General features: G+C 34.7%; 1 long non-coding RNA gene across 1 annotated transcript in view; it reads right to left on the reverse strand.

Annotated features, from left to right (window-relative positions):
* LOC140608957 (uncharacterized) overlaps positions 1–26,360 on the reverse strand; it is a 562,604-nt gene that overhangs the window by 61,539 nt on the left and 474,705 nt on the right. Inside the window, exon 11 of the long non-coding RNA XR_012010955.1 lies at positions 4,088–4,131. This is a non-coding gene — a long non-coding RNA (uncharacterized lncRNA). The remainder of the gene's footprint in view (positions 1–4,087; positions 4,132–26,360) is intronic.

Raw genomic sequence — 26,360 nt, forward strand, 5'->3', positions numbered from 1 at the left:
ACACACACACAAAACAAAACAAAGCAAAAAATACAAAACAAAAACCCAGTGGCCATAATAAACAAAGAACAAACTTATAAGGACAAATTGGGTATTAAAGTTTTAACGTACAAATATTTCAAAGTGGTTAAATCATATTATTGATAAGCTTGAAGGACAATATATTCATGAAGTAAGTGAATTGCAAAAGAGGACTCAACATTTCATACCTATTATGATTCTAACTATGCAAAATATATACTTTCTTTGGGAGAGAAATCACCAAAATATTAAAATTGGTTACATATGGATAATTATACTAGGGATTAGTAACATGTTTTTCTAAGTATCTTCCTAGATTTCTCAAGTGACAATATGTGTTACTTTTTTACTGGGGGTTGGTATAGTATTTAGTCACTATTTTTTTTAACAACAGGCTTTGTTCAGTTTAAGATTTTTCCAATGATTTTTTGTTGTTGTTTCTGTTGTTTCCTTCTCTTCCAGTATCCAATTAGGGATACAAAGTTACATTTGGTGACCATGTCTCAATCTCTACACTGCTGTGACTGTTCCTCACATTCTCCTGTTTCTAATGCCCTTAACATGTTTTGTTTTTTTGTGTTTTAATATTTTTCTTAAGTTTATTTATTTGAGAGAAACAGTGAGGGAGAACACGAACAGAGAGGAGAGGGAGAAGCAGCCTCCTCGCTGAACAGGGAGCGCCTTGCAGGCACCATCCCAAGGTCTTGGGATCATGGCCTGAGCCAAAGGAAAACACTTAATGGACTGAGTTACTCAGGTGCTCTAGCCTTAATTATTTGAAGAGTTCTGGTCAAGAATTTGTTAGAATATCTGTCAGTTTGTCAGATGTTTTCTCCTAAATAGACTAGTCTTATGTATTTTTGGAAAGAACATCACAGAGCTCAAGTACTCTCACTGCATCAAGTCAGTGATTACAGATCAGCATGACTTACTACCGATGATGTTAGTCTTCCCTTTTTATCTTTTATTTGTTAGAAAGAATGACTAAATTCCACCTACACTCAAGGGGAGTTGAGTTAAGCTCCACCTTCTTAGGGAGGAGTATTAAAAAAAAATGTATGGGCATTTATTTAAACCAGTGCAGTGATAAATAAGTATTTTGGAGGAGATAATTTGAAACTATGCAAATATCCTGTTTCTCCTTAAAACTGGGTGTTTCTTTTATAGTTGGAAAAAAAAAGCCTTTACACATAAATCTGCAAAAAGTAATTCATTGGATACTGTACAATATCCAGAAACTGCCCACACCTTCCTTCTTTGTGTCTTTCTTCAAGTACCCTTGGAAGAGCTAGTTATGCTGTTTTTATTATTTAAGTATTTAAACTCTTTGTATTTTATAGGATGCCAGCAGTATGCCCACCCAAAGGAAAAAAAAAAAAACAAATGAGACACTATATTTTGTTTTCTTCCTCGATCTCCTCTTGCAGGCAAAACATCCTGTTAACATTTTATAGTCAGACTTCCACATGTATAATGCCGAAGAAGTAACTTAGATTTCTATTTCCTTAAATCACCTGGAGGTTGATTAATAACATACATGCAGGCTTGTGTGTGGCATGCACACATACACATGCACACACCCATACACACACACCTTTTATACTATACCCACAACCTTGTCCTACCCAACACCCTCCCCAGTCCCTTTTCCTATATTCCACAAATGTATTGTTCAGTCGTTCTGGTTGCTATAATAAAAATACCATAAACTGGGTGGCTTAAATAGCAGACATTTATTTTTCACAGTTCTAGAGGCTGGGAAATTCAAAATCCAGTCACCACCAGATTCTGTGTCTAGTAAGGTACCTGCTTCCTGGTTTCTAGCCAGCTGTCTTCTCTCTGGATACTCTCACTGGAGAGGGAGCTCTCTAGGTTTCTTTATAAAAGCTCTACGCTCTGGCCCTAATCACTTCCCAAGGTCCTACCTGTAAATACCATCAGAGCAGGGATTAGGTTTAAACAAATAAATTTGGGGGCTGGGGCCGTCCCAAACATGCAGTCTATAGAGCTCATTGAGTCAATATCTCCTTAGAGGGATTTAGCAGGTTGCTGATCTTTTGAAAAGCCCACAATATATTTCTGACTCTATGCGAAAGTTTGGGAATAGTTGACCTAAATAATGTTGCAATTTACCTTATACATGAATGCATGAGAGTTAAGTGACAATCCCAGGAGGTTTCTTAAGATGATATGGCATGACCAAATAGAATGTGAAAATTTCAGCTTGAATCAGTATAAGTTTCAGGAAAATAAATCCTTCCAAGAATGTATAATAATTTCTGTCACAGACATGAGAAGGACTGCAGTTGTATTATTCTTAACTTTGGAGTGTATGGCCTATAAGGAACACAGATATTCATAAACCTAGGAGAAGATGTAGGTTTATGTTATATTACTCTCAGATTTCCAGTAGACCAAAGAAAAGTCCTCAAGGAAGTCATATCTCCGTTTAAATATCAGCACAGGGATATTTAAATAGGATTTTCAGGGACTGGCAGATTTTCATAATTTTTTTGCTGGCAGTTACAAATATAGCCTCCTTGCCACCATGCTGCTGCCATTTTGCCACCTAAAAGCCTCTCAGCATGGTGGAGATAATGTTTTAGGAGTCCACAGGGGATGGAACAGAACCCTACTTCACAAATTACTTTTGCTTTTGGCAAGATATCGTTTCCCCAACCAGAAATGAAAAATGTGGTTCCAAGACAACAGCATAGTAGTTACTCAAAACAGTATTTGCATAATTTTGTTTTTGAATTTGCATAAAAAATGACATGCAGACCAGCATACAATTCTCCAAAGACCTTTAATCATTTCCTTGTTCAGTAACTCTTTTGCCAAGAACGTCCTATGTGTCCATAGCAAACTTAATTGTTTACTGGAACAGTGTTTTTTATGAGTTCCACACCATGAGGAAATTATGCACTTTGATATTCATCGTTTGGTGATGGCATGTGAAAGACAATGTCCAATATAGTAATCCAGTAATAATGTTGAGCTGAATTGTTTAAAATATCAGAATCCACAAAAAGAAAGCCAAGTTGTTATTCTGCTTTTGATATGTTATTAAAGATGTGCTTAATAATCACTAACTCTGGGTGCCTGATTAGTTCAGTGGTTGAGCATCTGCCTTTGCGTCATCTTGGGGTCCTGGGATCTAGTCCCACATCAGGCTTTCCACAGGGAGCCTGCTTCTCCCTCCACCTATGTCTCTGCCTCCCTCTGTGTCTCTCATGAATAAATAAATTTAAAAATCTAAAAAAAAAGTCACTAATTCTATGTGATTCTACTCTAATAGAATGATTATTAAATCTAACCCAGTGTTCATGAAACAATTCAATTTGTGATTTTTAAATACTAACAGAAGTACAAGTAGTGTAACAACAGCCATATTGGAAATGTTTCCTTGCCAAGCTAACAGCTAAAATTTTACTGAGAATGACAAAAAAGGAAATATTCATAAATTCATCAAACAGTGTCATTTAAGGATAAATGGAAGAGTGACAAATAGTATGTGAAGGGTAACTTGAAAATATTTTAAAGATAAAGCTTAATGAAATCAATTTTGGGGGGAAGAAATTGGGGAAAACTAGTGGTTCTTCTGACATTGTGTCAGTAATGGAAGAAGGTACCTAAAAGGATCTGTCTAGTCAGAGAACAGTAGAAAAAATTTCTATGATGAGGTATTCTGTGTCCCCCATATCACTAGGCAAACAAGAAATTGGGACAATTCATGGTTCTCTTGACATTGTGTTAGTAATTGTAAAGGAATTGAAAGTGGACCTGTTTAGTCAGAGAACGGTAGAAAAATTCTCTATGATAAAAAGAGAGCTAAGCAGGCAGGACACCTATGTAGTGCTATGCAGGTTAAGTCAACTCTCCAGAGTAATGAAAGAAAAAAGAAACTGCTATGTAGCATCTGCTGATTGATTAGTAAATACTGCCACTGTGGCTGGTTTTGAGCCACCACGGTGAGTCATTAAACGTGGAGTTGAGAATCAGCTCTCCTGAGCTGGTATGAGGTGGTTCCAGAACACCTTTACAAAAGCGACATTTTCAACCTCACCTTATCCCAAAGACTGAGAGGTTTCTTGAACTCTCAGATTTGATCTGAAAAAAAAAAAAAAATCATGCCCTGGAAAGAATCTTAATGTTGCTGATATCTAACTACTTTGTTCAATATTCTAATATAAATGTCAACATAACCTCTCATTATTCACAAAGTTTTACTGGAAGGGTTTGGTACAGTAAATGATTTTATATACCTCTGGAAAACCTAGCATTTAGGAGGAAATGTTTTTACATGTTATCAAATCCTAATGTAGGAAGTAAGATGAAAATAGAACAAACAACTGATCATGTCATTCATTTGCATCAAATTGTCTTCTGGCCTCTGTTGCCTCTAGAAGACATATGACTTGTAACACCTGCTCACTGGCATCACATCTACTTTTAGGGTAGCTTCTATCATGCACCATTGCAGGAGTCTGTGTGTTCATATTTCTTGCCAGTTTGTGTGTATGTGTGTGTGTGGGGGGGGAGGGGCATGCTATTTACTACTTTGTACCTAGTGCCTAGTCCAGTGCCTGGCACACAATAGACATTCAATAAAAAAAATTAATATTTATTTATTTTGTTAATGATCTGATTGAAAAAGATAAAAAGATTCCTGGAACACTTGTGTTCTTTGCGCTTCTTAAATTAATTGAACTCTAAAGCACAACCTAAAATTAAAGCAAGATAGAGACACCTGGATGGCTCAGTGGTTGAGCATCTGCCTTTGGCTCAGGGCATGATCCCAGAAGCTGGGATCGAGTCCCACACTAGGCTCCCTGTGAAGAGCCTACTTCTCCCTCTGCCTATGTCTCTGCCTCTCTCTCTGTGTCTCTCATGAATAAATAAATAAAATCTTAAAAAAAATAAAGCAAGATAAATTGCAATGATTTAACACCATTTGTTGAAGAGGGAGAGAAATATTAGTTAGATAACATGTTTATAATTGAAGAGGTTTATTGTTATGGGCCTACCTGAGTGTCTTAGAATTTTATACTAAAATATGCTTTAAAAGAGTATTTACACTGCTCTCCCACTTTGATGTTGTTGTCACTATTGGTGTTGGTTATTAATGTTTAAAGATGTTCTTCTTCTAAAGTTTCAGTTGTCATCATTATCATCATTTTCTGTACTCTGTTATGACAACAGTTTGGACAGTAAACCATTATATTTTGTCTTGGGCCCAATTATATTTTTTAGGTAATTCTGATTCATTCAGCATAACTTTAAATAATTTTTACCTAAAATAGTGTTGCTGCTGATGTGGTAGCACAAAGAAGATTGTATGAGACACTATATTAATAAATTTTAAAAAGCCATTCTGAACGCATTAAGACTTTAATAGTCAAAGCATGCAAGGCCAACCATTGGCTCATAGTTGTGACAGAAATGAGGCAATAGGACAAGAACAATTAGACTTTGGAACTTAGAAACCTTCCCTTCAAAATTCCTGAAGAAAACTATTTTTGAAAAGCAAAGTACATTGCACTGAAGGGAATCCAAATATAAATGTAGCTTGATTTACTCTATAATATAAAGGTCAGGAATTGGAATCATTACTACTTATTTTCCTATGACAAATTTTATGTTTTGCTTTAAAGAAAATAGAATTTACTTATGTTTACTCAATTAAAGAAGATCTATTTACTGTCTATGATGTGCAAGGCATCATACTATAAACTAAAATTTAAAAACTACTAATTATTTAGATTTAATCACTGCTCCTAAGAAACTCTTAGTCAAGTGAGAACCAAATACAATAAAAAGATGTGTGTTAGATGGTATAAGAGTTTGGGTATTCGATTCCAGGTTAACACAAGTCAGGACATGATTATCTTAACTGGCTATCAAGAGCTGACAGGGCCAAGGAAAAAGATATAGTATTTGTACTTGAACTTGAGCAACATGTAAACATTTGCCAGGTACCCAAAAGTGAGAAGAGACATTCCGAGAGCAAATGCCTAGAGAGAAATAACAATGCAGAAAAGCTAATGAACATCTACCATACTGGATAAATAGCTGTTTTATAGAAGATCCACTTTCAGAACTTTATTTAGTTACTAAGGTAATGTCATAAGTATCTTCCACATTTCTTCCATCTGCCTTTTTATAGTCTTGCAGCAATAAGATCATAATAAAGCCAGAACTAAAATACTTGTTTTTTCAAAGTATTTTTACAGGTTTTGTTACTATTATACTCCTGTTGTCACATCAAGATGTACCAAAATAGAGGAAAGCATTCCATATCTAATCCCTCAGTGAGTACATATGGTATCTTTTCAAATAATAAATGATTTCAAGGCAAATATTTGAACTTGTTTTGCCCTTCAAGCCTTGGCTGTGGTTTGTGTCTGAAGGGGAAAATAAAAAAGAAAAAGGAAAATTCTTTCCAGACATCAATGCAATCTCTGACTCCTGCATCCTAGTTGAAATCTTTGTCATAGAATCCTAGGGACTCAGTACGGTCTAATGCCTGGCACATAGTAGGTCATCAATATTATTTATGAGTAGATGCATGAATGAACAAAAGCATTAATGAAAATCCAGACATTTGCACATGTGGATTTTAACTGAAGCTCTTTACTGGAGAATCAAGAGCTGTGCTCTATTCTTAGTCTTCATTTCCACTAAAGAAAGTAATTTGAAAAAATAAAATAAATTTCCTATCATAAAAACTATACACTTAAGATATCCTTACATCAGAATATTTATTAAACCATAAAAAATTATTTCAAATGATAACATTTATGTTTTTCTGAACTTACTGAGATAGAATTGACATAAAACACAGGGAAGTTTAAGGGTGCACACCATGTGACTTGATACAAGTGTATATTGTGAAATGATTACCACGGTAATGTTAATTCATCACCTCAAGGAACTACCAATTTTTTTGTGTGACAATATTTAAAATCTACTCTCTCAGCACCTTTCAAATATTTAAGACAGTATTGTTAACTATGGTCACCATGCTGTAGATTAGATCTTTAGAACTTAACTCTGTCTTTTACAGAATATCATATAGTTTGAATTAAATATATGTAGTCTTTTCAGATTGTCTGCTTTCACTTAGCAATACACATATAAGATTCCTCCATGTATTTTCATGGTTTGATAGTTCATTCTTTTTGGTAGGAGGTAATATTTCACTATCTGGATGTGCCACAGTTTACTTATATGTCATCTACTGAAAGGACATTTTGGTTACTTCTAAGTTTTGGCAATTATGAACAAAGCTGCTATTGACATCCATCTGCAGGTTTTTGTGTGGACAGAGTCCTCAATGCATGGCATTTCTACAATACTTTTATTTAATAATGTCAATAGCTGGCATTATTTTAAACATGATTATTAACCACTTAAGGTGCCTTTAACTTGATTAAGAATTAGTCTATTTGAGGGACGCCTGGGTAGCTCAGCGGTTGAGCATCTGCCTTTGGCTCAGGGTGTGATCCTGGAGTCTTGGGATCGAGTCCCACATTGGGCTTTCTGCATGGTGCCTGCTTCTTCCTCTGCCTGTGTCTCTGCCTCTCTCTCTGTATCTCTCATGAATAAATAAATAAAATTTATAATAAAAAAGAATTAGTCTATTTGAATCCATGTTAGGGATTGAATTTTTCACCCAGAAAACTACAATTTACCAAATTAAATTTTGACTTAATTGCATATATGAAAGTATAAAAGTGAATTTTAATGTGTGATAAGATATTTTTCTTACTTATCTAATCTAAATCTAAATCGTCTTCTTTTAACACGAATCCAATTAGGAATCAATCCCTCATTTTAGGCTTTAGTGTGCTTATAATAAGACTTTTTAAGAATCCATTCTAGGTCAAAAGGACTGACTACCCAGGCTTTCACTTACTTCTCTCCTTAAAATCCACCGAAACTACAAGAAAAAAAATCCTAGAAAAACAAGAATAATACTTTCAGAAGGCAAGGATTACTGAAGAATTTCTTAAAGATATAAAGCAGATGGGACTTAATTGAAAAAGAAACCCCACAGAGGTGAGCAACTGACAACTCAATAGGGATTTCTGAAAAAAGAAAGTTTTCCAAACAGAACACCAGAAAACTCCCCAGGATCAGAAAAGCCTAACTTGGGAGCCAAAGCAGTCCCTAGAGCAATTGGCAAGATAATTAATTAAAGTGCTGGGGAACTGCTGGGCCAAGATACAGCTCTCAGGCACAAGCTAATGTACTCTAAATTTAATGGGAGTTCTGCCTCCAGGAACTCCCAGGGTGGGCTTGGTACCTGGAAAAGAAGAAGTAGGACAATGTCCTAGTCAACCTCCACTTATAAAGTAACACTGAGTCCCTACTAATGGATCAATGAAACAAAATGAATAATCTGTACACAAAACCTAAAAATCTCAATAGAAATGTGATTAATATGTTCAGAATTTTGGATGAGAAAAACCCATCATAAGCCTACAACAAATCCCAGAAGTCACAAAGGATAAATTGGCATATGTGCCCAGGTAAGTAGGTTTACCTTTATCCTGACCAACTATATCATAAAAAAAAGTAAAAAACAAATGTCAGCATAGAGAACATACCTAAACTACATGTAACAGACAAATATGTGATCTTCCAAATATGCAAAGAGACAGAGATAGATGGAGAGAGAGAGAGAAACTATAGACCAATCTCTCTTATTACACACAAAAATATTTAATAACAATTAGTAAATTGAATCCAACAATGTAGGAAGAGAATTATACACCATGACCAAGTGACATTTATTCTAGACTTGTAAAGCTGGATCATCAGGCAAAAATCAACCAATATAATCCATTATGTATGGTCTAAATGTTTCCGTCCCCCCAAAATTTATATGTTGGAATCCTAATGTCCATGGTAGTGGTATTAGGATAGATTTTTGGGAGGTGATTAGGTCACAAAGGCTGAGCTCTCATGAATAGGATCACTGCCTTTATAAAAGAGGCATAGAAGAGCTCCTTTGCCCCTTCTTGCTATATGAAGATACAAGAGAAGCCTGTAATCTGAGAGGGGTTCCCCACCTGACCATACTGGCCTTGATCTGAGTCTTCTAGCTTCCAGAACAGTGAAAAACAAATTTCTACTTATAAGTTCCCCAGTCTGTGGTATTTTGTTGTAACAGCCCAAACAAAGTAAGACATAGCAACAGATTAAAGAAGAAAATTCATATAATCGTATCACAAGTGATGAAGAAAAGACATTTGACAAAATCCAGTAGCCATTCATGATAAAAGCTCTCAGCAAGTAGAATTAAAGAAGTACTCCAACTTGATAAAGATCACCTACAAAAAACTTAAAATCTACATAATATTTGATGATGAAAACTGAATGTGTCTGTCCTGAGGTAGTAAGCAAGCAAGCACTTCCACTCTTAGTGCACTTATTCAAAATGAGGAGTTTCAGGCAGTACAAAACAACAAAAAGAGAAATGATGTAGATCAAAAACAATGAAATAAAACTGCCCATATTTGCAGATGGCATGATTGTATATTTGGAAAATTCCCAAGAATCTTTATAAAATTGTTCAAAAACAAATTAGTTCAGCAAGGTCACAGGATATAATTTTAGTACACCACAATAAAGCTCAATGCACAAAAACCAATTACATTTCTATATACTAACAAGAAACATGTGAGAATGGAAATTAACAGCATGATACTATTTACAATTGAGCTAACAACACGAAATACTTAATTAGAAAGCTAACAAAACAACTCAGCATCTGTGTGATCTGAAAATTACAAAATGATGGTAAAATAAATAAAATATCTAAATTAATAGACATATCATGTTAATAGTTTGGTAGAGTCAATATAGTGAAGATATCAATTCTCAAGCTCACCTATAGGCTTAATGCAATTCCTCTAAAAATTCCATCAAAGTTTTTATAAACATAGATAAGCTTGTTCTAAACTTTATATTAAAAGGCACAGGACCTAGAATATCTAAAGAATTTTATGAAGAATAATAAAGTGGGAGAAACCATTCTATGCAATGTCAAGTTTTACTATATTGGCACAGTAATCAAGACAGTATAATAATGACAGAAAGATAGACACATAGATCAACTGAAAAGAATTAAGAATTCAAATATAGAGGAGCATAAATATGTCTAACATGTTTTAGGACTTTTTTTTTTTTACAAAAGTGCAAAAACAATTCAATGAAGGAAAGACAAAATTTTTAACAAATAGTGCCAGAGCAATGGACATCTATGGGCATAAAAATAAACTCCTACCTAAACCTCACACCTCATATTCAGCATTATGTTAAAATGGATCATTAAAACTATAAAACTATTAGAAGGGTAAAGAAAATAGAAAATCTGGAGCCTAGAAATAAAGATTTCCCAAACTCAATACCCCAAAACATGATCCATGGAAGGAAAATCTGATAAAACTTCATCAAAACTAAAAACTTTCATTCTACCTATGACCCTGTGAAGAGTTTGAAAAAAAGATATCAGCTGGGAGAAATATTTGCAAACAACACCTACAACAAGGAATTATATCTAGGATAAATAAAGAATTTTCAAAACCGAATAGTAAAAGACAATCTTATTAGAAAATGTGAACAGATACTCCACTAAAGAGATGCTAAATCATGACATGAAAATATGTTCAATATCACTAGCCACTAGGAAAATTCAAATAAAAACCACAATGAAATATCACTTATATGCCTATCAGAATGGCTAATATAATAATTTGGTAGTTTCTTATAAATCTAAACATCCAACTACCATATAATCTTAACAATTATACATCTGGGCTGTTAAGCCTTAGAAATGAAAACACAGTCACACAAATATCTGGGCACAAATGATCACAGTAGCTTTACTTGTAATTGGCCCCAAACTGGAAGCACTCCAGATGTCCTTCAATGGATAGATGACTAAACATACTGTGGTACCATGGTCCATATGTAGCACAATGTTGTACCATGGAAAACTACTTAGCGATCAAAAGGAACAATCTATTAATATATACAACAACCTGGATGAATCTCCAGATTATTATGCTTAGAAAAAAATCAATCCCAAAAGATCACACTCTATGATTTATTTATGTAATAAATGTAATAAATAATAAATGTAATAAATTTATTACATAATAATAAATTTATGTAATAATCTTGAAATGACAAAATTATAGAGCAGAAGAACAGATAGGTAGTTTCTGGGGCTTGGCCAGGGGAGAAAAGTGGAGTAGCTGTGATCCTAAAAGGGTAGCATGAGATATCTTTGTGATAGAACTCTTCCGTATCTTGACCATGGTGGATGCGACACAAATCTACAGATGTAATAATTTGTATGGAAGTAAATGCCTACAAACCAACACACACACACACACACACACACAAATTAGTGTATGTAAAATTGGTGAAATTTAAATAAAGTAGATAAATTGTGTTGAAATAAATTTCCTGGTTAAGGTATTACACTATAGTAATGCAAGATGTTATCATTGGTAGAAACTGAGGTCTGCTCAAGGGTGTAGATCTATCTGTATTATATTTGACAACTGCCTATACTTCAACATAAGACATTTAAAAATAAACAAACTTAAGAATCTATCTCAGAGATTCTGGTATATTTTGTCTATAGCAGGGCCAAAGGGTTGTACTTAAAATCCATTCCGCTCTCCCTCCCTTGCTCACTCCCAATCTCTATCTCCCTGCTAGGCTGAAGTTAGAGCTTCAGTTTCAGCCTACAGAACTCAAGGCCAGATATTGTTATGACATACATTGCTACGTTTATCTCAGTATTATTGTCAATAACATAACTATTTTTAATATTCTAATAAATTAGGTAAAAAAGACCACTAAATATGATTTAATAAAAGATGATCTTAAAAGTATTTTAATGTCAGAATTTTAGAAATATTTGCAATAACTGATTGTACTTTGTTTGCACTACTTTTATGTACTAGATGCAACATTAGTTTAGCCTCATTAGGAGGCATTTTAATTTCGAGTGTGAATATATTTTTATGTGGTTTTCAATTATTTTTCTAAAATAAATTAGCTTATTACTATATACACTGGCAAATACTGTTGGCAATAAAAATGGCAAATAAAAATGACAAAAGGCAAGTCTTATTTGGAATACAGTTATGATGAAAATCTATACAGAGAGAGAGGGAAAGAGAGAGAGAGAGTGAGAAAGAGAGAGATAAAGAAAGCTTTAGCTCACTTGTTTCAACCAACTCTTGATTAAATAAAATTCCATGACAACTAGCAAGATTGAACAGTCCTACAGAGCCTATTGTAATCAAATCAGGTTTGAGTCATAAGTGAAAATGAATTCAGATTGCACCTCCTCCTAAATGTTTTTCTAAGTAACAGACACTCTGAAATAAAGACCCTGTCAGAGGGAGCTGGCAAAAAATTACAGATTATAATTCTAGAGCCCACACAGCTCCTTTGTCATACTTTTAACCAGAGTGTTTGGCTAGAGGCCTAATTTGGAATGTTAGAAAGGATTCCCAGGGTCATTTTTTGACGATGTGGCATTAAAATTGTTCTCTGAACTGTGATAATCATTACTGTTCATAACCATCAGTATTTTTCTTAGATCACCCTCTTGCAAATAGTCTTGTGGTACATTTCCTATAAGTCTAGCATAGCTAAAGCCCTCAGTCCTGAAGAATGTCTTGGGTCACTGTTTTCTAATGTACTGGGGTACCCTTTCCCCTGGTGGCGAGGTAGGCTAAATAGCATTGCTATAATTATGATTGCTGCAATGCAGGATTGAAATCAAAGAACAAAAATGAAAGCCAACCATGCCAACCACATAGTGAATGCTCTTTTTGTCCCATGAGCATATGACTTAATATTCTGCATTCAAAGCTTAGTCTTATGCTTTTGTCATTTAATGGCAACAAATAACTTAATCATTGGAGTTATTAAAAGAGAAGAATATTTAAATGGTTGAATGTTACAAGGATAAAAAACAAATGACAAATATGTTGTCAATCCTGGATTTTGCTAGGAACATAGTCATTCCTTTTCAAAAACCAACATTTTCTCATAATAGTCTGCGGAGCTTGTCTTTCCCATTAAGATCTTTTCCCATTCAAGGGATCAAACTCTTGTCAGAAGCATCTGATTCTGCCTTAGTTTACAGAATACTTGATTATTTCCTTTAGGCTAGAACAACCCTAGGCAAAGGACTCACTCCACCTTTAGACAGACGATAGTTAAATACCTTCACTCAACATTATCTGAAGAGTCTAGCTGAATTCAACTTTTTCTAGACTTGGCCTCAGGTTGAAAAATCAGGATCCTGCTTTTCTTTTGTCTTAATAATCCCTGTAAACCCCACATTCTTTTCCCCTATAACTTTTCAGAGAAGAGCATGAATCGAACAGCCAAAGAGAAGGAGAAGCTAAAAGAGTTCCTTTCTCCTTGACTCTAGCTTGAGAGCTACATGCTTTTGAAGAGCCCTCTGGAGCCAAGAAGAAGTGAATGGATTTTTAACATTTTCTGGCACTCTTCTGTAGTCACTTTTCTCCTTATGAGATAGTGTGTCAATTAGTAATCTTAGGAGGAAGAACTAGGGGTTGAGGCTTTGCTGTTTCACTAGAACTTTGCCGTCCAAATAGAAAAACTTACCAGGAGAGCAGCCAAAAGAAAGCAAGCCAGAAATTAAAGGGGGATCAACAAAGCTAGTCCCTGGTTCTGTGGCATTTCTCCAGATTATCCTATGACTGAGTTTGCTTCATTTTTGCACTCTCTCCTCATTTTCTCTGATGTTATGTAGCTATACCCTGAATCTTTGGTGTCCCTAAATATCACCCAAGATATTTACCATGTTAGTTCCTAGGCTCTGACCCCAAGAAGTTCTGATTTAGACTGTTGTAGTGCATAGGAATCTTAATCTAGGACTAAGCAAAGATTTCTTAGACTTCATGCCAAAAAAAAAGATCTATAAAAGGAATGAATGTGATGAACAGGCAAATGTGATGAACATGGATTTTAAATCATACTTTTAAAAAGAGTTCTAAGGTTTATGGGTAAGCTGATGAAAAAGAACATAAAACATACTACTGAATCCATCTTCACCAGTGAGGCTGACTAAGCAGAAGACTGGACAACACTGCTCAGAATTAAGGAATATAAATTTAAGACTATGTATTCTCAACCTTCCTGGAGACCTAAGGAAAACTAAGATGCATTCAGATAGAGAAGAAAACAACTCTTCACCTTCTCCACGTGTGGTCACAGATTCAAATTCATTCCCAAACCTCAGGCCTTCTGCCCCACATCTCACCCTGTTTCCTACCCCTGACACGTGTACTGGAACTATAACTAACAAGTGAGCTTCTGCCTTGGTTTTTGTGCCAAAATTCTTTTTGAAGAAATCTACTTTAGCACCAATATTTTTGTAGCACTAGTTCCTTCTCGAATTTTTGTTGGTGTCTCCTCCTTCTTTGTGAAGCCATCTGGGTGTGATCCTGAGTGTTTCATTCCCCCCAGAGTGCAGGAATCGGTCTGCCCTGTCTACTCTCCATTTTGTTCAATCTTCCTAGATTTATGTGCTGTCATCACTCTTCCCTTTGAATCCCATATTTAGATTCCCCACACTTCCCCTCAGGATTACTGTCTGATGCTTTAGCACCTTTGATCCAAGGCCTTGCCCCAGATGCTGGTCTGATTCTTTCAACACAGTCAACCTGAATCTCACCATGTCTTGAAACAATATACTTTGTGAAAGAAAGCCACTAAATTGGCCAGCATAACTGAAACGAATTATCTTAATCTTCCCTAATCCACTCATCTGGCCAAATCATGGTGAACCCTCAATACCAGACATTTAAAAGAGGAAATATATCTTTTTATTGGGTAGGAAGGATAAAATAAATTGAAAGTGATTGACAAGCATGTCACTTGTGTTTTTCTAGTACTGAATCTAAAGGAACATCTCATCAAAATAAAGGCATTTGATCCTAAAGATTAATGTACAGTAGGAGCCCATCTGGATTCCTCTTTCTTGCTGTGGAAATAATAAACAGGTTGGTTTAAGACTATGTTAATACCTTAGTAGACATCTCCAAGAGTATCTTAAAGTCTTACACAATTGTATCTTCTCTTAACAGGTACAGTGAGATCTGCTTCTCTGGTTCATCTATGCCAAGCCAATACATCTGAACTTATTTTTCACTTCCTCTTTAGAGCCATTCAGAAAAAAAGGAGAAAAACTGTCCTTACTAGATCAACTGCTTTTTCTTCCTTGCAAAGGCACCATTTTCTTTTTTTAACAGTATGATTGTTTGGTGTGAAGTTAGGGCTGAGATTAATCTTATTTCTTATGGATATGCCAGTACCATTTCTTGAAAAGATTTTTCTTTCCTCAAAAGAATGATTCAGTTCCTTTGATGGAAGTCAATTGGCTGGATAAGTGAAACTGTTTCTGAACTCTTCTGTTCCATTGATCTGTCTGTCATACCTTATGCCAGGACCATGCTATACTGATTATTCTAGCTTAATAATAATTCCTGAAGACAGCTTGTGTAAATTTCAAACTGGCTTTTTTTTTTTTTTCATTTTCAGGAGTCTAGATCCTTTGCATTTTTATATACATTTCAGAATCAGAATCTTCTCTTTTTCAGTATTTATTAAAATACTGAAAGAGAGAAGAGGGAGAGAGGGAGGGAGGGAGAGGAGGAGAAAGGGAGTGAGAGGGAGAAACAAGAAACAGTCTCCTGATGGAATAATAACTGGGAATACATGGAATTTGTGAGTCAATTAGGTGATAACTGACATCTTTAAAGCACTGTGCCTTCCAAAGCATACATTTGTTTTGTGTTATTTAATTTTCATTTTTTAGGTGCTATTTAGTTTCTCTGAGCATCGATTTCGGTGATGAGGTCTTACATGACTTCTACCAAATTTATCTCTAAATATTTTTATATTTGTCTCCTCAATAATTAGAATTATTGTAAAATTTTACTTGCGGTTATTTACCATAGTATATAAAAACTAATTTAAAAAAATAAGCTGCTCTCTGAGAACTTGCTCAATTCACTCTTAGTTCTAATAGTTATTTGTAAGATTACTTAGGATCTTCTACATACAAAATCATGCCACACACCTACAGAGAAACTTCCAATCTTTATGTTTTTTTTTATTTTAATTTCCTAGATTTATTTTTATGGCCAGACTTACCAGTATGATACTTAAGAGGAGAGTAAGAGTGATCATATTGGCCTTATTTTAAATTTAGTAGGAAAATAATAAACATTTCACAATTTGGTATAATGTTGGTTATAAATTATCCCAGATGCCCCTCACCAGATCAAAAACCTTATATTACTAATTTTCTGAAATATTTTATTATGAATAGGTTCTGAAGTTTGCAGAATATTTTACTATATCTACTGAAATGATCTTTAGTCATCTCTTCTTTGAGCCTTAAGATTGTGCATAACAATGATTTTTGAATGTTAAGCTAACCTTGCATTCTTGTGATAAACCACTTAAACACATTCTGTTAAGGGTTTTACATGAAAAACATTGATTAGTAATTTATTTTAAAATTTTGTTTCAGGTTTTGCTATTAGGGTTATGCGAGCCTCATAAAGTGATATGGGAAGTATTCATCTTTCCTTAATTGTTAACAGACAACTGGAAATTCTGACTTCCTTAAATGTTTGATAGAATTCTACACTATATCATCTGAGTCTGGATTTTTCTTTCTGAAAATATTTTGGTAATGAACACAAGTTCTTTAATATAGTTTCCTTACCTATAAAATAGGAATAATAATAGTATTTCTTTGTAGGATTTTAATCAAAATTAGTTGGTTTGATATTTGTAAAGTTCTATACTAGAATCAGGCTCACAGCAAGTGATCAAGAAATATCTGTTAAATATATAAAGCATCTGTTAACATCTTAATGCTTCTTATTCCAGATCTTGTGCATATAAATAATAATTATTAATAAAATTAAGGTTATAATATATGGCATTAATATGCTTCTTAAGAAATTATGTTTCTCATGACATTAGAATTTTGTAATTATACTATGTAGAATCCATCATAAGAATGTCCCCATAAAGATTTAAACAATCTCTGTTAGTTGAAGAGTTATATCCAGTGATCATTTTTTTAAAAGATTTATTTATTTGAGAGAAAGAGAGCACAAGTTGGGGGAGGGAAAGAGGGGGAGAGGCAATTTCAAGCAGACTCCATACTGAGCATGGAGCCTGATGTGGGGCTTGATCTCACAACCCTGAGATCATGACTTGAGCAAAAATCAAGAGTTGGATGCTGCACTGACTGATCCACCCAGATGCCTACCCCAAAGCTTATTTTTTTTAAATAAAGTATTGATATGAAATTCTTAGGATGGAGGCTTTGAAGATATTTTTATCCCTTATATAAGCTACCAATTATTTCCCAAAAGTTTACTTCTTTTACCAAAATATTTTAATAGTACAGTCTTTCCAACACTGGATTCTACTATAATTTCCATTGTTGCTTATTTCACTGGTAAACTAGCATATGTTTTGCTTTAGTTTGAAAAATGAATAATTTTGTTTTTAAATTTTATTTATTTATTCATGAGAGACACAAAGAGAGATAGGCAGAAACACAGGCAGAGGGAGAAGCAGGCTCCATGCAGGGAGCCTGATGTGGGACTTGATCCTGGGACCCCGGGATCATGCCTTGAGCCAAAGGCAGATGCTCAATCGCTGAGCCACCCAAGTGTCCCTAAAATGAGTAATATTGAGCATTTTTCCTCCTTATCATTTTAGTTGTGAATTATACCCTCATTTAATGGACTCATTTTTATATTTATTATTAGTGGATTCTGCGTCCTTATTTATTCATGATATGAATATAGTGTGTTAGAATTTTGCATATTGATTTTCAAAGTCTCAATTTATCATTCACTGTGGTTTTAACAGTGTTTTGACACAGCAGAGTGTGCCCCTCTCAGGTTTATGTATTAAAGTTTATGATTTCCTTAATTTTCTTTTCTCTTTAGACAATTCTTGAAAGTGTTTTATAATTCAATATTCAATTTTCTATTTTTATTGCTTACTAATTTTTTCATCTTAAGAATAAAAACAAATATTTCATTACCTTCACATAATAGATGAGGGTACTGATGCCTGGAGGATCACTTGACTTAGTAGGTAGTGATATTGAGACCTTAATTCCAACCCTCCTATTCCAAAGCCCATGCCAAACTTATGACAAGCATACTGCAAAATTGCATGCTTTAAAAATCTATTTTAAATTTATTAATAGACTATACATTTGTGAAACAGATTACTATAGGGTCCAGGAGGTAGGGAATGGAGGTCAGATGCCTTTAGGACAAGTTAGAAACTGTTGCATGTGAAGCTCAGTGTCTTAAAAGTTATTAGAATTATGGTATAGTAGGAAAGTCTTATTTTTTCCCTAAGGGATCAGAAATCATGGAGTTTTTTTATTTTTTATTTTATTTTAAAATTTAAATTCAATTAGCTAACATACAGTACATCATTAATTTCAGATGTAGTTTTCCATAATTCATCAGTTGCAGAAGGCAGGTTTTTTAAACAGTGTTCACAGGAGTAATGTCTGCACAGTTAGACTCAAAGGACACCACTGGAGTCTACCAACCAACCTAATATGTAATAATCTTGGCCCAGTCTCAACCAGCTCCCTACTTTAAATGCTCACCTTAACCTCTAATGCACAAAGCCCCAAATCCTATGAATATTCTTCGATTCACCACTCCTAGACACTGTTAAGAGTATCATGGTGGAGTTCTCTTTTTCTGCAGCAAATTCTAATCATCCTGGTTTTGCTATATGAACAGGTTGTCCACTGGTGTTTGCAGAATTCAATACTTTTGGGAAACCACTATAAAGATCAAAGGAATAAGCCTTGATATGTGTGAGAAAAGACTCGAGAAACTTCAAGTTTATTCCTCTGGTTTTGTTCATACATGGGTGCTATCTGTCTAAGAGTAAGGAGCAGTTACCAGTAGCCTGAAAACACACAGGATGTTTTAGAATGGAGAGGGAAGAGAAAGAGCATCATATTCATGGTCACCCTGCAATTTGTGCAGGGCTTGGAGTCAGTAGCTGATTTTTCTCATCGGGTAAATTATTTGTGCCTTTGAATAACTACGTAAAATGTTTAACCTCATTATGATCCAGAGACACATAAACTAAGTGATATGTCATTTTTCACTCATTTGATTTGTAAAGACAGTACATGAAAATAAGGAAAAAAAGGGGTTATCTTTAGTATGATTAAATGTTAACACTATTATGGAAGATCAAAGTAGAAGGATGATTGATGGGCTGACCCTTAATGATGGATTCACATACTTTGAATAGTAAAATATGTCCAAATACATACTGACAGTGGTGTACTGTCATGGTGAGGGACATAAAGAAAGCAATCTGTCCCAAAAGGAAGGACTGTTTTCTCACTGACATATTTTAGAATGGCTAGCATATGGTAATAATACAAAGCAGATCAACTTTTAGTTGGTTTCAAATGGTGTTTTTACAAGCTCTATGTAAAATAAATTCCTTTGCTGTTTGCACTGGGGCAAACTGCACTCCACTCTGACTCCAAACTCAACATCTTAATATGCTGTTGCTTACTTGCACTTTACAGGTCTCAGTTCTCATAAGAAACACTGAGGTCACTCAGTGACTGGATGTGATTTTCCTTAATAAACTAAAGAAAGGAATCATTCCCAGTGTCAAAAGTCATTACGCCTTTCAAATAATAGGAAGCAACATGTGTGTCAATCATTTTTGGTTTCAGATAAGGAATAAATGCCATGCATGAGGAAATCATTAATAAACAGTTCTTCGAAAAAGACTTGTAAACATCTACTGTGTACCTAAATATATCTGTTGTGTGATTTTTAAAGTCTATTTCTCTTTCACTTTTAAGTAAGAAAAATATATGACAGTTGTGGAAGAAATATCTAATGTTTGGCTTTCCTAGAATTGTCTTTAACAAATATTATTAATTATTAAATTTCTAAGTAGGAAATGAAAAGAGATCCACAGGAATTCACAAGAAAAATATATTCACAGGAGTAGATTCCTGCATTTTGGGATTGAATTTTTTTAAACAACCTGAGAGTTTGAGTATAGTCTTGATGAGGTAAAAGTGTTTTCATCAGTTCTGGACAAAATTTTGTAGTACATTTTCAGTTGCTGAGCATAGTTATTACCTATGTTTAAGACAAGATTATTGGGGCACCTGCCTGGCTCAGTTGGTTAAGAATATGCCTTTGGCTCAGGTCATGATCTCAGGACCCTGAGATCGAGCCCCATGTCAAGCTTCCTGCTCAGTGAGGAGTCTGCTTCTGCTTCTGCCTCTCCTCCCTCTCCTGCCCATGCTCTCTCTCTCTCTTTCTCTCTCTCATGAATTTTTAAAACATTAAAAAAAGATGATTCTCAATAAATTAAAAGACATCTTCATGTGATAAAGCATAACTCAATATTCAATAATTAAATTATTTGAAATATACCTCATGATTTCTATTAATTTCATTATTAATCCTGGTTAATATTTTAAATTATTTAAAAATTTAGAACTTATTATATTGTATAGTAAACATTGCTATAATGAAATGATTTGAGAATTTCAGATGACACAAAAATTGATTAATAATAAAAGTGTTGTAAAATTGTGACTACATGGATACTCAGAAAATAATAGTAGGGAGATAGATAGAAAAGCACGTAGGCACTCAGGTAGGCAGATTGATAAATACACACATTAGGGCTCAACAAGCAAAACATAAATCACTAGTTTTTCTTTTTAAAGAAAGATTTTTATAAGTAGTACATGAATTACTTGATATGTTTTTTTTAATAAATTTATTTTTTATTGGTGTTCAATTTACCAGCATACAGAATAACACCCAGTGTTCATCCCGTCAAGTCCCCCCCTCAGTGCCGGTCACCCAATCACCCCAACCCCCCGCCCTCCTCCCCTTCTGCCACCCCTAGTTTGTTTCCCAGAGTTAGGAGTCTTTATGTTCTGTCTCCCTTTCTGATATTTCCCACACATTTCTTCTCCCTTCCCTTATATTCCCTTTCACTATTATTTATATTCCCCAAATGAATGAGAACATATAATGTTTGTTCTTCTCCGATTGACTTGAGCAAAGAATTGGAGGGAAAAAAGACACAATTCAACACCAAAAAAAAAAAAATCTGATTAAAAAAATGGGCAGAGAACCTGAATATATATTTTTCCAAAGATACAGAATTGACCAAAATACACATGTAAAAATGTTCCACATCACGAATCATCAGGGAAATACAAATAAAAACCATGAGATATCACCTTATACCCATCAGAATGGCTAAAACAAAAAGACAAGAAATAACAAGTGTTCGTAAGGATGTGGAGAAAAAAAAAAAAAAGAAAGAAAGAAAACCGTTATGCACTGTCGGTGGGAATTTAAGTTGGTACAGCCACTGCGAAAAACACTTGGGAGGCTCCTCAAAAAATTAAAACTAGAAATACCATAGGATCCAATAATTCCAAAGGAAATGATAACATTAATTCAAAAAGATACATGCAACCCTGAAAGACAAGAGGTGAAAATAGGTTAAGATAGCAGAGCAGTAGAGGGACCCTGAGCTCGCCTGCTCCTTCAAACCCAGCTAGATCAACATTCAACCATTAGGAATAAGATCTGAGAAGGAAGGAAATAATCTGCACAGTTGGAGGGAGAGAACTCGGCAGACATGCGATTTGGAGCTGTGAAGTCGGGGAGAGGAAAGTCCTGCAGCTATGAAGGAGGGACCCCTTTTTGTGGAGCAAGGTCAGGGACAGGGAGAGAGGGAGAGAACACAGCAGGTAGGGATGGTACAATAAGCCTTGGTGAGGAGATCGCGTGGGTCACATGGGAGAGCTCATCTCCCTTCTCAGAGTATATTTTGGAAAAGCATATTTTGAAAGAGCATATTTTGCCTTTCTAAGGACAAAGGACTAGCCAGGAGTGATTGAGCGAGTCTCAACAGCGAGGTCGGAGGTGTGTGCAGAGGACAGAATACCTCCTAACAACTTTTCACTGTGAGCCACAACAGACAAACTTCTTTGTGCTCACCCAGCGGTTGCTTTTCTGGGACAGAAATGAGCAGAGAGCAGAGACCAGGGCAGACTAACCTGAGAGCTAACAATAAACTCTAGCCTCAGGGATGGGATGGAGCTATGAGACGCCTCCAGGGGATGAGAGTGGGTCCGTACCTTGCCAGGTCCTTTAAAACTTGGAGTCCCAGCCACCCAGCCAGAGGTAAAATACAGATCTGTGGCTCCCAGTGAACCAATGGCATGGGCACCGACAAGTTAAGGACAGGGAACACCTCGAACCAAGCCTCTTGATTACAGAATGCTCCAAAACAGCTTCCAGTGGAAGCAGTACTAATCTTGCTTCTTTTTTTTTTTAATCTCTTTTCTTAATTTTTAAAAATTTATTTATTTTTTATTTTTCTATTTATTTTCATCTTTGATTATATATATATATTTTTTTCTCTTTATCTTTTTTTTGTATCAAGTTTATAATTTGTCCATTTGTTGGTTTGTTTTCTTCCTTTATTTTTTGGATCAAGCTTCTTATTTTTTTCTCTTTTCTTCTTTCCTTACTCTTCTTCTTTCTTTCCTATTCTTTGGAATCAGTTTTATAGTTATATATATTTTTTCTCTTTATCTTTTTTTCGTATCAAGTTTATAATTTGTCCATTTGTTGGTTTGTTTCCTTCCTTTATTTTTTGGATCAAGCTTCTTATGTTTTTCTCTTTTTTTCTTTCCTTACTCTTCTTCTTTCTTTCCTATTCTTTGGAATCAGTTTTATAGTTTTTTTGTTTGTCTGCTTATATGCATTTGTGTTCCTTTTTCTTTCTCTTATCTTGGATCAGGCTTTTTTCATCTTTTTCTTTTCTTTTTCTTTTTTTCAATTACAGATTTGTCTTGACAAATAAATCAAGGCACATCTAGTTAAAGATCCCAACACTTCCTACTACAAACAAGGAAGATCTCTATAGAGGAAAGACCATTGGGAAAAAGCAGTCAAATGCAACAGCAGAGTATACACAGAATACACCATGTACTGAAGTTTTTGTTGTTTTATTGCTGTTGTTTTGTTTTTTCTTTTTTTCCTTTCTTTTCTGATAAAATGACAAGATGGAGATATTCATCCCAAAACAAAGATTTAGTCAATATGGATATAAGATATCTAAACTAGATTTAAACCAATGATTATAAAAATACTAAGTACTGGTTTTGAAAAACAAAACAAAAAAAAGCATAGAAGACAATAGAGAATCCCTTACTGTAGAAATAAAATAAAATATAAAAAATCTGGTCAGGCCAAAATTAAAATAAAAAATGCTATAGAGGCTATAAAAATGAGAATGAATAAGGCAGAAGAGTAAGTCAGTGGTAGAGAAGATAAAAAAATGGATAATAAGGAAGCTGAAAAGAAGAAAGAAAACAATTAGATCATGAAGACTTAAAGAACTCAGTGATTGCATAAAGTGAAATAATATTCAGAGAATAGGAGTCCCATAAGATGAGAAGTGGAAGAAAGTGGCAGGAGGTTTATTTGAACAAATTATAGCTGAGAACTTCTCTAACCTGGCGAAGGAAACAAGCATTTAAGTCCAGAAGGCACAGAGAACCCCCCTCAAAATCAATAAAAATAGGTCAACACTCCAACATATAATAGTGAAACTTACAAATTTCAGAGAAAAAGAGAAAATCCTGAAAGCAGTTTAGGGGGAAAGAGGTCCTTAACTTACAAGGGAGACACATAAGACTGGCAGCAGATTTGTCCACAGAGAGCTGGTAAGCTGGAAAGGACTGGCATGATATATTCAAGTGCAAAAAGATACATGCATCCCTGTATTTATTGAAGTATTATTTACAATAGCCAAGATATGGAAGCTAAGTGTTCATCCATAGACAAATGGATAAGGAAGATGTGATATGTGCATACACACACACATACTCCATAATGGAATATTATGCAGCCATTAGAAAGGATGAAATTGTGCTATTTGAAACAACATGGATAGACCTACAGGGTATTATGATAAGTGAAATAAATCAGACAGACAAAGATGAATACCATATGATTTCACTCATATGTGGACTCTAAAAACAAATGAATAAACAAAAAACAGAGACCTGTAAATAAAGAGAACAAACTGTTGGATGTCAGAGGGGAGAGTGAGAGGATAGGCAAAATGGGTAAAGGGGAGGGACAGATACAGGCTTTCATTTAGGAATAAGTTACAAGAATAAAAAGTACAACCTAAAGAATACAGTCAATGGTATTATACAAGTATGGTTACAGATAGTAGCCTGTGTTGAGCATAGTATAACATATAGACCTGTCCAATCACTATGTTGTACACTTGAAATTAATGTCACATTGTACGTTAAAAAGTCTTTTGAGGGATCCCTGGGTGCGCAGCGGTTTAGCGCCTGCCTTTGGCCCAGGGCGCAATCCTGGAGACCCGGGATCGAATCCCACATCGGGCTCCCGGTGCATGGAGCCTGCATCTCCCTCTGCCTGTGTCTCTGCCTCTCTCTCTTTCTCTCTCTGTGACTATCATAAATAAATAAAAATTTAAAAAAAGTCTTTTGAAAAATTTGGGGTAGTCATTTATTACTAATATGACATATAACATTTACTAAGTATTATTTTTTATATTTTAGTCAATATACTAAGACTCATGGGTTATTTGACCCAAATATCTTAATACACCTAAGAAGGAATATAATTCTCTTAATTTTCTAGGAAGGATAATGGATAAGTGACATGGGAATTTATTTCATAAAGCAAAGAAGGTTGAGCTGGAAAAGAAAAAAGTCTATGGTAATCACATCCCAGCTTGGCTTCACAATATTTAGAGCCCCTGAATAGGGTTTTGACATCTAGAGCCACAAATAGCAGCTCACACTGTATTTTTTATTCTCTGAGCTTCTATTCTATTCTATGTCTGATTCTCTTTATTAGGATTTGGTAGATAGCAAAAGACAGAAAAGTAATGACTCTTTCCTCCTTAATGATAATAGAAGCACATTTCTAGAGCTTTTTTTTTTTAACTTCAAAGAAGAAATTCAAGTGAATCTTTATGAATCTTTGCTAAAGAGATCCTAAATTTGATTTAGGTCAGAGTAGTGGAATTCAATCATGATAAAGTTAGCATGTCAGCTAGAAACATTCTCCTCAAACTGACTGGCAGAGAAAAACTTCCTCTACCATATAATTACAAATAGAAATTCTCCTCTTCATCTTCTCCTTTAGGTACTGGTGTAAATTCATTGGTATAAAGATTTTGCTAATGTGTAAAGAAAGTTTGGAATACTTACATAAAGTAATGCCAGTAAAGATCTCTCTTTCTCTTTTTCTCTAGCTTGTAAATAAAAATAGTTATAAAAGTGCATTGTTCATTGGTTTAGAAAATAGACTTTAATTCCCAATGCCCTGCATTCTTATCCTACTTTTGACACTTACCAGTTGGGTGATCCTGGGAAGATTTACTGACCCCTTGGTACCTACTCTTTCTCATTTTGAAAAATAGAGATAATAATAACACCAAAATGACAGGATTGTTATAACGATTGAATGAGATAATATATATGAAGTTACAAAATCTATTAAATATTAGCTATGACAATAACAATCATGACATATAATAATTCTATTATTACTCTCAACAAAATTCAACAGATTGCCATATCAAAGTAATGACATAATTATGTAAGCTATAGTTAAAAATAAATTCCATGTAAGATGACAGAAGGGAAAATTAATCATAATATTTTTCAGTTAGAAATGACAGAAATCTAATTCAGCTAGACTAAGAAAAATCCTGGATGTACTATTCTAAATAGCCAAGAAACTCAGTGAGTTACTGAGTTCAAAGATGCCGAGATCCAATAATCCAGGTACTAGTCATATCTTTCTCTTTCTCTTTCTCTCTCTTCCTTGCTTTCTCCTCCTGACCCGTGCCCTTAACCTTTACATCTTAACATGGTTTCTGACATTTTTCCCTTGCTTCCTTGACAGTTTCATCTATATGCTTACTGCAGGAACTTAAAGTTCCATCCAAGAGAAAGAGATGCCTTTTTTGTGCTGCTTGTTCATATGCCCACTTTTGGATTAACAGCTCTGTCCAGGAAGAGGACAGTGGACTGTAATTAGACCAGACAAAGGCTATTACCAAAAGGAAGGTATGTAGACAAATGCATGATTACTATAAAAGAGTTGTGGGTGATGTCATTGACTAAA

The sequence above is a fragment of the Canis lupus genome, chromosome 18, assembly GCF_048164855.1.
Source record: "Canis lupus baileyi chromosome 18, mCanLup2.hap1, whole genome shotgun sequence".
In the NCBI taxonomy this organism is placed as follows: Eukaryota; Metazoa; Chordata; class Mammalia; order Carnivora; family Canidae; genus Canis; species Canis lupus.